The sequence below is a fragment of the Maniola jurtina genome, chromosome 15, assembly GCF_905333055.1.
Source record: "Maniola jurtina chromosome 15, ilManJurt1.1, whole genome shotgun sequence".
Taxonomy (NCBI): domain Eukaryota; kingdom Metazoa; phylum Arthropoda; class Insecta; order Lepidoptera; family Nymphalidae; genus Maniola; species Maniola jurtina.
The window spans coordinates 2,875,486-2,888,230 of NC_060043.1; positions in this window are offsets into that span (position 1 = coordinate 2,875,486).

Consider the following 12,745-nt stretch of genomic DNA (forward strand, 5'->3'; position numbering starts at 1 on the left):
GCGAACGGAACCCTATTACCTAAGTTTCCGCCATCCGTCCATCCGTTTGTCCGTCTGTTTGTCTATCTCTATCATTAGGTATACATATCTTGATGGTATAACAATATTATACAAAAAAAAAAATGGCTGCTATGCAAATAAAAAATAAATAAAAGAATATAGATAGTGTTGTATCTAGCACGATGGTACGACATCTTTCGTGTGTGAGTCCGACTCGTTCTGGCAGATTTTTTTTCTGTTCTTTTCTTCCGTCTTCTTCCTTCGTCGAAGAGAGTGGTCATCCAGATATTCGCGCTTCCATCCTCTATAATATGACAGGGTTATGAATACGTTTATCATATAAAGTGGATGGCGAATACCTAAATGCCAAGATGCTGACAATTCTAAAATCATGGGAATTAATAAATATTATTCCAGTAAATAATATAATACGGCATAGTGTCCAGATTGTATAACAATACATACCTATGTTATAAAACATGGTTTTTAAAATTGGAATAATTTTAAAAGATACCTACTGAGTAAGTTTGTTTTTTGTACAATGTGTGTGTTATAAGCTATGTCTGTTTGTATAAAATTCGGATCTCTCGGTCTCTCAGGCTGAACAAAGCGTGCTTGGAGATGGATAAGATGCAAGTTTCAGTTAAAACGAGACAGAATTATGCCAGGATAATAAGGCTATCTCGTTTTAGCAGTGGCTTAAGTCTGAGGAAAGTAAAGCATAGTTTACACGGAGCCAACACTGGCTGCCAATAAGACTGGCAGCCAGTGCTGGCTCGGTATTGGCCTTGTGTAAACAGTTTTTCAAGCCAAGCCAGCGCTGGCTGCCAACGCTGGCGAGAATAGAGCGACCGTCTATTTTTCTAGCCAGTGACCTCCGCCCGCATACCTTCGACCCCCGCGCCAGCGTTGCGGACCCGTGTAGACGAGTCTCGCCAGTCACTGGCGAACGTCCGTACGGTGTGTGTTCTTTGTTGTTTTTCCAAACGTGTGCACACCAGAAGAAAAAATCCGTGAATGATTGGCCGCGTCTAAACAACAAGGGCCAGGCCAACGCTGGCTTGTCTGCAGACTGGCGCCAGTATAACTGGCTTCGTGTAAACTCTACTTTCAAGTGTCTTCTGTAGATGTTAGTTAGGTCAGTCACCGACTTGGGCTTGTATTTTTTTCTTATTTCTTCAATTTTTCTTTTTGTTCTTTGAGTCTTCGTTCTTCTTCATAGTGAGTGGTCATCCAGATCTTCGCGCATACATCCCCCATATGATATGTTTGTAAATATATCATCAGGTGTGGATGGCGAAGACCTAAATGCCAAAACTTCGTCGTTGCCAACTCAAAAAAACGTGTACCTAATTAAAAACAACAAATGTACAAATAATATAGGTAGCATATATTATAGCCGGTGCATTTTAGACTTATATAACATAAATTTTTATAAAACATGGTTTCAGTTATATGAAAATCCTTCATTTATCCAACTTAAAATCTAACTAAGAGCGATTACGCACTCCTCCGATCTGAATCCGAAAAAATACGGATATAGGTAAAATACTCGGACCGAATTCGGATATTGCTTACGCGCTATTCCGATCTCTAATCCAAATCCAAGCTATTCAATGGACATCTTTGACATATTATCTACGTCAAAATGTGTCCGATTTTTTTTTCTCTCTCGTCTGGATTTACACTGATTAGCCAATGTCAAGTTTGTAGTTATTTACAAGTTAGGGAAACTATATGTATATGTATGGACTTCGTCTGTGCCGGCGCCCGCCTACATACACGCGGCGCCCCTTTAGAGCGCTTCCCAGTCAGTTCCACCACCAATAAACACCAGCAGAACACAAAAACCGGCCACTTCTAACAAAAAAACACTCCAAAAAAGCAACACAACACGCGCGCCAGCAAACGCTACCACAGACGTAGGCCGTGTCCGATTTGAATATTCTCCCGGATGACGGAGAGAGCTCAGATGACGGAAATCGGATGTAGTGCGTAAGCTACCATACAAATAGTTCTATGACTATTTCGGAACGTATTTTCATGGACTTTGATCGGATGAGTGTGTAAACGCTCTAATTCTCAAACAGAGTCGAATTTTCTAGAAGAAATTAATTCTAGTATCGACTAATTTGTGAAAATAGTCGATACTAGAATTAATTTCTTAAACTGGACCCTTTCAAGTAAAGATTTTTACATAAACCTGTGAGGATGATACTGCCATTGTCGCAATTAAAATACCATAAGCCTACGTTTTCGTATTAGTTTACAAATTGCAAAAACTAAATTAAATTTGAATTTCGCGGGCAGGCCCGTCTCACGTCCCTTAACATTAAAGTTTAGTTTCGTCATGAATACTAAACACTACAGTTATGGAATTTTTTGCGTTATTTTTTTTCTCAACGAACTAAATTAAGCGCAACGTATGAAAAATCATTTTTCTAATTTCGTTTTTCTGGCATCTTGATGTTACTGAAAAAATGGACGTTAGCGAAGGTCAAGGCACTACTTGAAAGATATTATTACCCATAGGTAAAATGATAATCTCTCGAGCTTGCCTTAGCCCTAACTCGTCATTGTGTTCTTTTCTTCAAAACCTTCTTAGCTGAACAGTTCGTAGGCGTTCGTCAACCGATACATAACCAGGTCAGGAGGTAGCGCGCCGTGTTCCGGGTGCGCTTCTGAGACGGAGCTGGTAGCAGCCAGCCTAGCGATGGGACCCGTCCGCTTGGCGGCGGGTCAAGACCTGGCGGGAGTGCGGTGAATGCTACCTTAGACTCGCGCAACCGCCAGTCCGTTGAGGAACAAACACACGTTTTAGTGGGTGCAAGCCCCACATAACCTCTCCGTTTCCCCTGACGGAAGGGTATGCGTTAGGCATTTCCTGTGTATAAAAAAAAAGGTCACTCAAACCCTAATATCTTCAAAACTATGAATAGAGCAAGTACCTATTAATAGTCAGTTTTTAAAAACAACACTGTTCATTTTTATAACTGGCTACGGACATACTTTATTTTAGTTAATTAAGTAATGAAAATTCGTATTGCTTGTAGACTGTAGGGAGGAAAATATAAATAAGTGAACAGTGAAAATGTCTTGACTGTCATAAAAGTTCAATGATAGTTAAAACATTTCCACTTCTCCACTCATTTTCTGTATTCACTTTTCTTCGTATAGGTATGTCTATTTTTTTTCAGGATCATGAGCATCATGATCGCCGTGTCGCAGAGTAGACTTTAATTTTTTTGTAGCTTTTTTTTTTTGCTCTCTCGTCTGGCTTTACAAAGATTAGCCAATGTCAAAAGAATATTAGCCATGTTAAATGACTAATATTCCCCTTTCCTCTCCAACTAAGCGTCGGGCTTGTGCTAGGAGTAGGTACGACAATAGTGCAACGGGCGGGGTTTGAACCGTCGACCTTTCGGTTTTCCGTCCACTCCTTTACCGGTTGAGCTATTGAGGCTTTTCAAGTTATTATATATGTAGTTATTTGTAACAATTTTAACAAGTTAGGGAAACTATACAAGTATGGACCCCGTCTGTGCCGGCGCTCGCCGACACACGCACGGCACCCCCTTAGAGCGCTTTCCAGTCAGTTTTAACAAAAAAAACACTCCAAAAAGGCGGAGCACGCCCGCCAGCTAACACCAACACAGACGAAGTCCTTTTTGTAGGTTATTAATCACAGCAGGTTCGCGAGGTTTTTTATTTGTAGGGTTCCGTACCGCAAAAAGAACCCAAATACATATAATCAGTTTGTTATCAAAATTCAAAAAATTCAAAATTCAAAATATTTTTATTCAATTAAACTTTTAGAAGTGCTTTTGAATCGTTAAAATAATCTACCACTGTTTCGGAATGCCGTTCCTACCGAGAGGCAACACTTGTTAAACGCGAATGAATGCATGAACTTTACCTACCTTGAGATTAACCTATAGAACCTTTGGCATAATATAAAAGTAGTTACTATGCACAAAAACAAATTGATTTTCTTCGCATGTTCTATCTTCTTTGTTTCTTCCTGTATTGTTCTTCGTTGATTGCAGACATGATATTAAATGAGGTGAACTATTGAACATGTTTTGACCTTGTATTTTAAGTTAATAACGGCCCAAAACATGTTCACGTCTCCACCCATTTCAGTTTCATTAGTTCTTCGTTGATCTTCTTAATTTTCTTCTAAGTCTTAAGAGAAGTTTCTGTAGCGCGTTCCACAGCGATCTAAGTCAGTAATTCGTAACGTATACTGACATAATATTATACAGGGTGTAAGCAGAACACTCGCAAAAACGAAAACAGATGATATACTGATGATTACTGATAAGATACCCTAAAAAAATTACGAATTAAAAAAACCTGTATTTTTAAAAGTTGACAATATATTGTAAATAAAACATCTGACTGAAATTAGAAGTCAACGAACGTTCCGTAAATAGACTACTCGAAGTCAATGCCGCGCATCGTAGGTGGGGAATTAAACCGAGTTTTGCACGCTATACAATGCGGGTTTGAAAAATACTGAATCACTAAAACTACAAGGTAAAACAAATGATTACTCGCATTGGATTTGTTAAAGTAGTATAATAATATTGCTAAGTTTTTGTTAACGTTTTTTTTTGTTACACCCTGTATATTTTATACGTGTCTTCATTTTTTTAAACGCGTATGAATTGAACTTTACCTACCTTGAGTTTAATCTATAGATAATATCTTTGGCATAATATAAAAGTGGTTTATATCAATATTAACCATGCACAAAAACAGATTTATTTTCTTTGCGTCTTCTTTGTTTTTTCCTGTATTGTTCTTCGTTGATGGCAGGCATGATATTAAATGAGATGGACTAGTGAACATGTTTTGACCATACTTATTATAAGTTAATAACGGCCCAAAACATGTTCACGTCTCCACCCATTTCAGTTTCATTAGTTCTTCGATTGCTCTAAAATTTCTTCTAAGTCCTATAGCTCGTTCACACAGGCTGCGTAAGCGTAGACGTAGCGCGTACCATTGCGTTGTAATGTATAGAACTATATATAACATGGCACACCGCTTGCGTAAAGCGTGGACGTATGCGTAACCCGGTGTGTTAGGGGTTTACGCGCGTCACTACCCACGTGTCATGTGCACGTGCTTGGTGTGAATCGGCCTTTAAACGAAGTTTCTGTAGCGCGTTCTACAGCGCTCTCCATAATTCGTAACGGACATACTACCCTATTATTATTCACTTAGTTTGCCTCTTTTTCAAATGTCAACTTATATAACTCAATGAAATTGTGTAGACACTAATCTCTATTTCAGCCAGATTTTCATAATAATATAATCTAGTTTATAAGGTACTCAGTTAAAAAGTAATTAGCAACCTGCATGGCAAAGGCCCTAATGCGTATTTTGGCAACGCTAGACCAGTTTTTTTTGAGTACGAAGAGTACAAAAAACTCTTTGCGCTCATAACATTATATGTATTATAAAATAAATATTAAGAGTAGCATGTTGGTGACGCGACCTTAGAGTTTTACCATCTCAAAATCGTCCAATGCACCTTTCATTTCAAAAACTAAACAAAGAAAACAAAGCAAGGCATATTAATATCTACGTCATTTGCCCCATTATCAAGACACACGTCAGTGTGTCTAAACCAAGTTCTAATAAATTTTTGTTCTGTTCTCATTTCTTAGTTCTTCGTTCGTTCTTTATTATGATTGCTGACTGTAGAAGTGATGATTGTAGGCACATAAAGGGCGAAGCACGATCATGTAGGTCAGTAGGTACGAGCTACATGAAAGTACATCGTTCCTTACAGCCTAGGTTATACTACATTGGCTTAAACCCATCCATACTAATAAGATACTGCATTTACATCCTAGAGAACATAGGACACTTCTAGAGAACGAACAAGGAACATAGGATAATTAACAGGTATCCACTGAATTAAAAAAAACAGGTCAAATGCAATTGTACAAAAAATAACAAGAGAAATCAAAATCTTAATATAGTTAGGTATAAAAATGATTTTATTGGTAGCTCTATAGTTTTTTGGGTAAATAAGTTTTATGTAGATATTTTTAATAAAAGAAGATTTTCTGGGAATAATTGTGTTCGTCTTCAGTGTCCAGAATGCAAGTTAACTTTATGTAGATAAAGACTGGTTCCTCTGTGGAACCGTGAAAGCGTCACAAACATTCACTTTTATACTTGTAATATTAGTGTGGACAGTTCACAAATATGAGAATTTAAAAACTATATAGTATTAATATAATGTTAATAAACTAAATATTATAATATTATAATTATAATAATATATTATGTTACAAACTATATAGAATTAATGTAGTATAATGTAGTATTTTAACAGATTTTGTTGTTAACTCGATATAAAATGTACATATTATACAATACAATAAAATTAAAGTGAGGTTAATGTAAATTTTATGTCACAAAAACATTTACGTAGTGTCATAAATAGGTACGAGAAGGTTATGAGGTTAGGTTAGTTATCTAAATAATTTTTAATACACATGAAAAAATACGAAACTGGCATAGAACAAAATATGAACTTTTAAAAGTAGCTTCGATAACTGTAATGTATCACTGCTAGAGTTAAAACAACTGATAAAGCCAATTAACAGTCGTTTAGACTTGCTGAAAAAATACGTCGTTTGAGTTTTAAAAGTCGAAATTAGCAACTTTAGAGGAGAGCGAAAAGAAACGCTATTTTTAGACCTTTGGGTTGTTTGATGGAAGCTTGTGCAATTACTTTTTATTTCTGAGTTTATGTTGGACATTTTCTTGTTTCTGACTGGGTGGAACGACTAACTTCTTGCTAATGGCTTCAAAATGAAAAATGTGTTCTAAAAATTACTTTTTTTTTTTTTTTTTTTTTTTATTAACTATCAAATATTGAACGTTTTACAAATGCTTTTAACACAACAAAAAAACCACTAAGGTTTAGTATTGTTGCTTATCATTCCGTCCATTAAAAGATTTTGAGTATAGTGCTTCCATAAATAATATATACATTATTTATAGAAGCACTAGGGAACATTACAAGATAATAATTTGTTATATTTAATTTTTCAAAAATGGGAATTGTTAATATTTGTTTTGAAAGTATGATTTTAACTTGTGTTTAAGGTTAAATTCGGTAAGTCCTGATCTAAAACTATTATCTAAACTATTTATTAGGCGAGGGATCATGTACTTGCGCGGTACTTAAGCGAAATTTCGGCACTGAGGATACTTATGTTTACCTTGGCCTAGTGGTCAAAGACACTCCGAATACCACATAGAGAGACGCAATGAATTTTGCCAGTTCCGTAATTGTTGATGTGTATTAAATTTTTTGAACACTGTCACAAAAATTGTAAACAAGTGGATCCTCGAAATCTAAAGTAGGTATATATACAAGTTTGGCATTTATGGCGCTCGTTAATTATTGTACAATTAGCAGGTAACTTGACGTGTGCTAAAAATTTAAAACACTGTCATGAAAATTGTAAATAAAAAGAAGTTATTCTATCATTTATGTGTTATAGTATGTCGATTCTCTAAAGTCTAAAGTATTATACAGGGTGTAATCAGAACTCTACCAAAAATTGCCAAACTAAAGTTTGGCATTTACGGCACTCGTTCATCATTATACAATATACAAGTTTGGCATTTATAGCGCTGGTTAATTACTGTACAATATACAAGTTTGAAATTTACGGAGTTCGTTCATTATTTTACAATATACACGTTTGGCACTAACGGTGCTCGTTCATTATTGTATAATATACAGGTTTGGAATTTACGGCACTCGTTCATTACTGTACAATATACAAGTTTGGTATTTACAGTTGTATAATTTATAAGTCTGGCATTGACGGCGTTCATTTACTTATTACTGTACAATATACAAGTTTGGCATTTACGGCGCCCGTTCATTATTGTACAATTTGCAGGTTACTAGTGCTCGTTAGGTATACGATACGCGAGTATGCGTAAGTACTGACTGTAGCGCACACACTTTCTCGAGTATTGGCTACTATTAAGTAGGTATTCTGAGTTATTAATCTAATAGTCCAAATGGCATTGGATGGCGCTTACCATGGTACCTTACATAAACATATAAACGAACACATCGCGAATGTACCTCATTATTTAAATTTCTGTTGGAAAGGCAGCTTTATGTCCAAACTATTGCGTATAATCATTAAGTAATTAAGTAAATGTCTACTAAATATCTATCTCTACCTACACAATAATCTAGAAATTATGGTAAGATAGATAATATATAGCATAATATTATAATTATGTCTAATTTAATAATATTATGATTTGTCAATGACTATTTAATAAGTGTACTGTCCCCATGAAAAATTAAAACATATTTTATTACCAAATGAGATTTTGAAAGATAGATTTATATAGAAGATTTTATAAAAAGTTAAATATGCATGATGATCAAGTAATAAATCTAACAATCAAAAGAACTTATATATTTATTAATTAAGTAATTATTAGAAGTTACAAGATAATAATATTTATTAATATACTATGTGTATATATATTTGTTATATTTGAGAAATTAAAAAAACAAAAATCAATAATATTTATTTCATATATGTACGTTTGTGGCTCATAAAAACATATCAAGATTCTACCGCCAGTTCGGAAAGCAGATTCTGCTGAGAAGTGCTGGCAAGAAATTCAGCAATGACGTCTTATATTAACAGCAATTACGTATTATTTATACATATTTTTTTTTATTGAAAATATAAATTACAGAAATAATATGTAGTTACCGACTATAATATTAATGAAAACTATACGGACATATAATTAATATAATTGATTTTCACAGCCATTTTTATATTTTTTACCTCGTTATTTTTGTAGTTAAAATTGATATTAGTATCAGTAGTTTATGCTAATATACCTACTCGTATTATAATCTAAATATAATTGACTACAAGGGAGGTTTTAAAATAACTCCAATCAATATTATTAGTGAAAATTAACATGAGATTTTAAAGAACCTAAATAAAATAATCATTTTTTTATGGAATTGTGAGTAGGTACGTACATATTCTGTTTTTGAAGTAATAAGTTCATTTGAAATCTAAATTTTTAACGGTAAAAATATCATTAAAAAAAAGATCCCTAAAGTATTATATTACTTACAATCATTTTGTGGCATAACCTAATTATTATTATAATAACATGACAAAAAATATTATCATAACAGTAATTTTTAAAGTTATATAACAAAAACATTATTGAAAAGTGAATCGATGTGGGGAGGGAGAACTACATCTAATAAATTGCAACGAAATTATAATAAGTGTACGATCATAATAAATGATCGTATTATACAATTAGATTGAGTTTTGCATATGTTAAAGAGTATCACAGGACATGTCTACTGCGATACTATGTTACAGTGGTCACAGTATACAGAATGTTTTGGTGGCTACCAAAATTTTATAATTTGGCTTACCTACATTATATTATAAAATCTATAAATACACATTCTGATATTTTTTATGGTTTGTAATTTACATAATTGTACATAATATGTCCATGACATTTCATAAAATGGCATCCGACGTCAAAAACTATTAAAAAGAGAATAAGAGTTATTACGTTACGAATAACTCGTTCACACAGCCTGCCAGGCTGCGTAAGTGTAGACGTAGCGGGTCCCATTGCGTTGTAACGTATGGAACTGTATGAAACATGGCACACCGCTTGCGTAAATCGTGGATGTATGCGTAACCCGGTGTGTTAGGGTCGCTACGCACGTGTCACGTGTACGCAATTTGTGTGAATCGGCCTTCAAGGATGCGATTGACACGATATTTTCGACGATCACGATCGTCGTAACAAGCATATTTTATGTTTGGATGTTCATTATAATAGACATACCGTATCATTATATCATATACACGTATTCGAATTAGTGCTTGATTTGTACAGCGACCCATTAGACATTTATTTTATTTACACTTACCTAATACTTTTTTTGTGCAATTTTCCTTTTGTTTTCTTTATTACTACTTATGAGTAAGATTAATATATATTTATGATTATTTAAAGAAAGTCTCGTTTTCTTAATTGTAAGATAACAATTAATGTGCGTGATTATTTGAATTTTGGGAAACCATATACCATCATCATAATATCATACTTAATAAAGCGATTTGGCGTCTACAAATATTTACATCATCATATCGGTAAAAATGACATATTGTTAATTTACTACAAGCTAAATTCATATATTTTTTGGTACATTTGAGACTCTGGAATTACCATATTTACATTAATATAAGTACTTATTTTTAAATAAGCTTCTAAATAAGCTTAACTTAAGCTTACTTTTAATTTGGTTTATTTTTTTCTATGAACTACTTATTTAATCTCTAACAAAGATTTCACTGTAAAGTAAAGTAGATAAACAAAAAAGCTTGTAAGGTAAAACATAATAGTAGAAGTAGTAGATACTCCTCCACTTTTAATATAGGTCCTTTCAAGTTAAGAGTGAATAAGCATCTTCTAGGCATAGATATGTATTCTAGGCAAACGCGCTCCATCTTGGGCTGCATCATCACTTGCTAGCAGGTCTGATTGTAGCCCAGCGCTAGTCTATAAATTAGCAAAAAACATAACTATTAAAAAATGTTTGCATAAAAATTAAATGCGCAAACTCGTATTCGCACAAAAAAAATGTTTGGTAACTATTTCGAAAAAATTACACGCTTTTTTATAACAATGTTTCTTTTTATGCATTTTAGATTCAGTAACAGTATATAGAAAATTACAATAAATCACTATCCTTTGCATGTTTCTTACCAATATTTCTACATGATGGCTTCGCCTACTAATCTAATATCTAATAATAATTGAACAAAGCAAAACCTTATGTGTTTATGATTATTATATTAGCATAATAGGTAGGTTTTTGTTTTTAGTGCAAGAAATTATATAAATTAAAAATTGTATTATTATTAAAGATATACATGATTTTTTTTACAATAGAGTAGATTCTAATCGAAAATATTATATATTTATTTATGTCATATGGGATGGTATGGGATGCCATGATAATTTTCTATGAGATGATAATATTAGGACCTTGTTTCCAGGTTGACATCGATTTCATTGTTCCCATTCCCCTCTTTTAATGTACAGACTTATTTTCTTAAAATTAATAATAATCTTGAAAACACACACACGCACACGCACACACACATCTCACACACACCTCACACACATCTCACACACATCTACACACTCACACAAACATACTCACACAAAGAGAAAGAGCACATTCACTTGTAGATAATAATGTAGGTAAACTAGTTACTTAATTTATTTTGAATATAAGTACGTGGAAACTATTAAATACCATAATATATTATGATAATTATTATTAAGTGTTGAACCAAACATTGTGAAAGAAGCAATTTTTTTTTTGTTTTTTTTTGCTTTTGTTTTTTTACTAAATTCAAACTCCTTTAAAGCTAATATACCTTCCATACTTTTTTTCATATATCCATATTTTTTTGTTATTAATTCAATAATTACTTTTTCTCTTAAATTTATTATAGTAATCTATTTTATAATTCGGGGGTGAATTACGTAACAAGGAATGAATTAATTTAAACAAGGGTTAACTACTCTTTTCTACTCCAAAACTTATTTTAACTGATTTATCATTACCTAATCATTATAAAATTATGTGTAAGATCAATAACTATAAGTATTTACTATCAAAAGGTTACAATCTACAATACTTTTTTTTTATTTTATCTTTTTTTTATAAAACCTAAATAGTAAAAATAACAGTGAATATAATAAGATGTGCGCATTTCTTGAAAGATTTCTCTTACTCAAATACTATAAGATTGTCATATTATGGCCGTCTCACAATATGTTTTTTTTTTCTTTATTTAATATTTGATCTAGCTTATTTATAGCTGTGTACATGAGAGCCGTCCATGAAAGAAAAATGAGAAATTATCAGCTTTACAAAATGGCATAATTAATCGAAGAAAAAGAAGAAAAAATGTTTTTTATTATTATATATAAACAACAACACACGGAGGATACAAAAGGCAGCATTATCGCTAATAATAAAATTAGCGATCTCTACCAGGCAACTTTAGGAATAGGAAAATATCAGGAACAGACTGCAGGTGGTGCCTAATAATAATAATTAATTATAATAAACATATAATATACATTCAAATAACTGTTACATACTAATATATAAACCACTTATATACATAATATTTATAACACCACTATATTTATAAAATAAACTAATATATATTCTATAATCATATTTAAAGGAAAAGTAATTAAATAAAATATACTTATCCTATTATCTTATTATTACTTATTACAATTTACATTAATTTACACAATCTTCAAGAAATCAGACTTATATTTATTCTAAGTTAAAATATATGGGTTTAAATGTACAAACTTATTTTATATGCACGAATATCGAGCTATTACTATTGTTAATTCCAATTTTTTTTGGCGTTTTATTTTTTTATGTATGATTCTACTTACTAATAATAACTGTTTTTTAAAATATTATTATCATGTTATGATTGTTATTATTTAGTAACTATTTAGTACGTAATGCCATTTTAGTTCTTGAATAATCCAAATCTTTGACTTTAATTACTGTTGAAATCGTTGGTCTAATCGAAATGTTTTGTCATTGAAAATCAAAAGTAGGATATAAATGCTG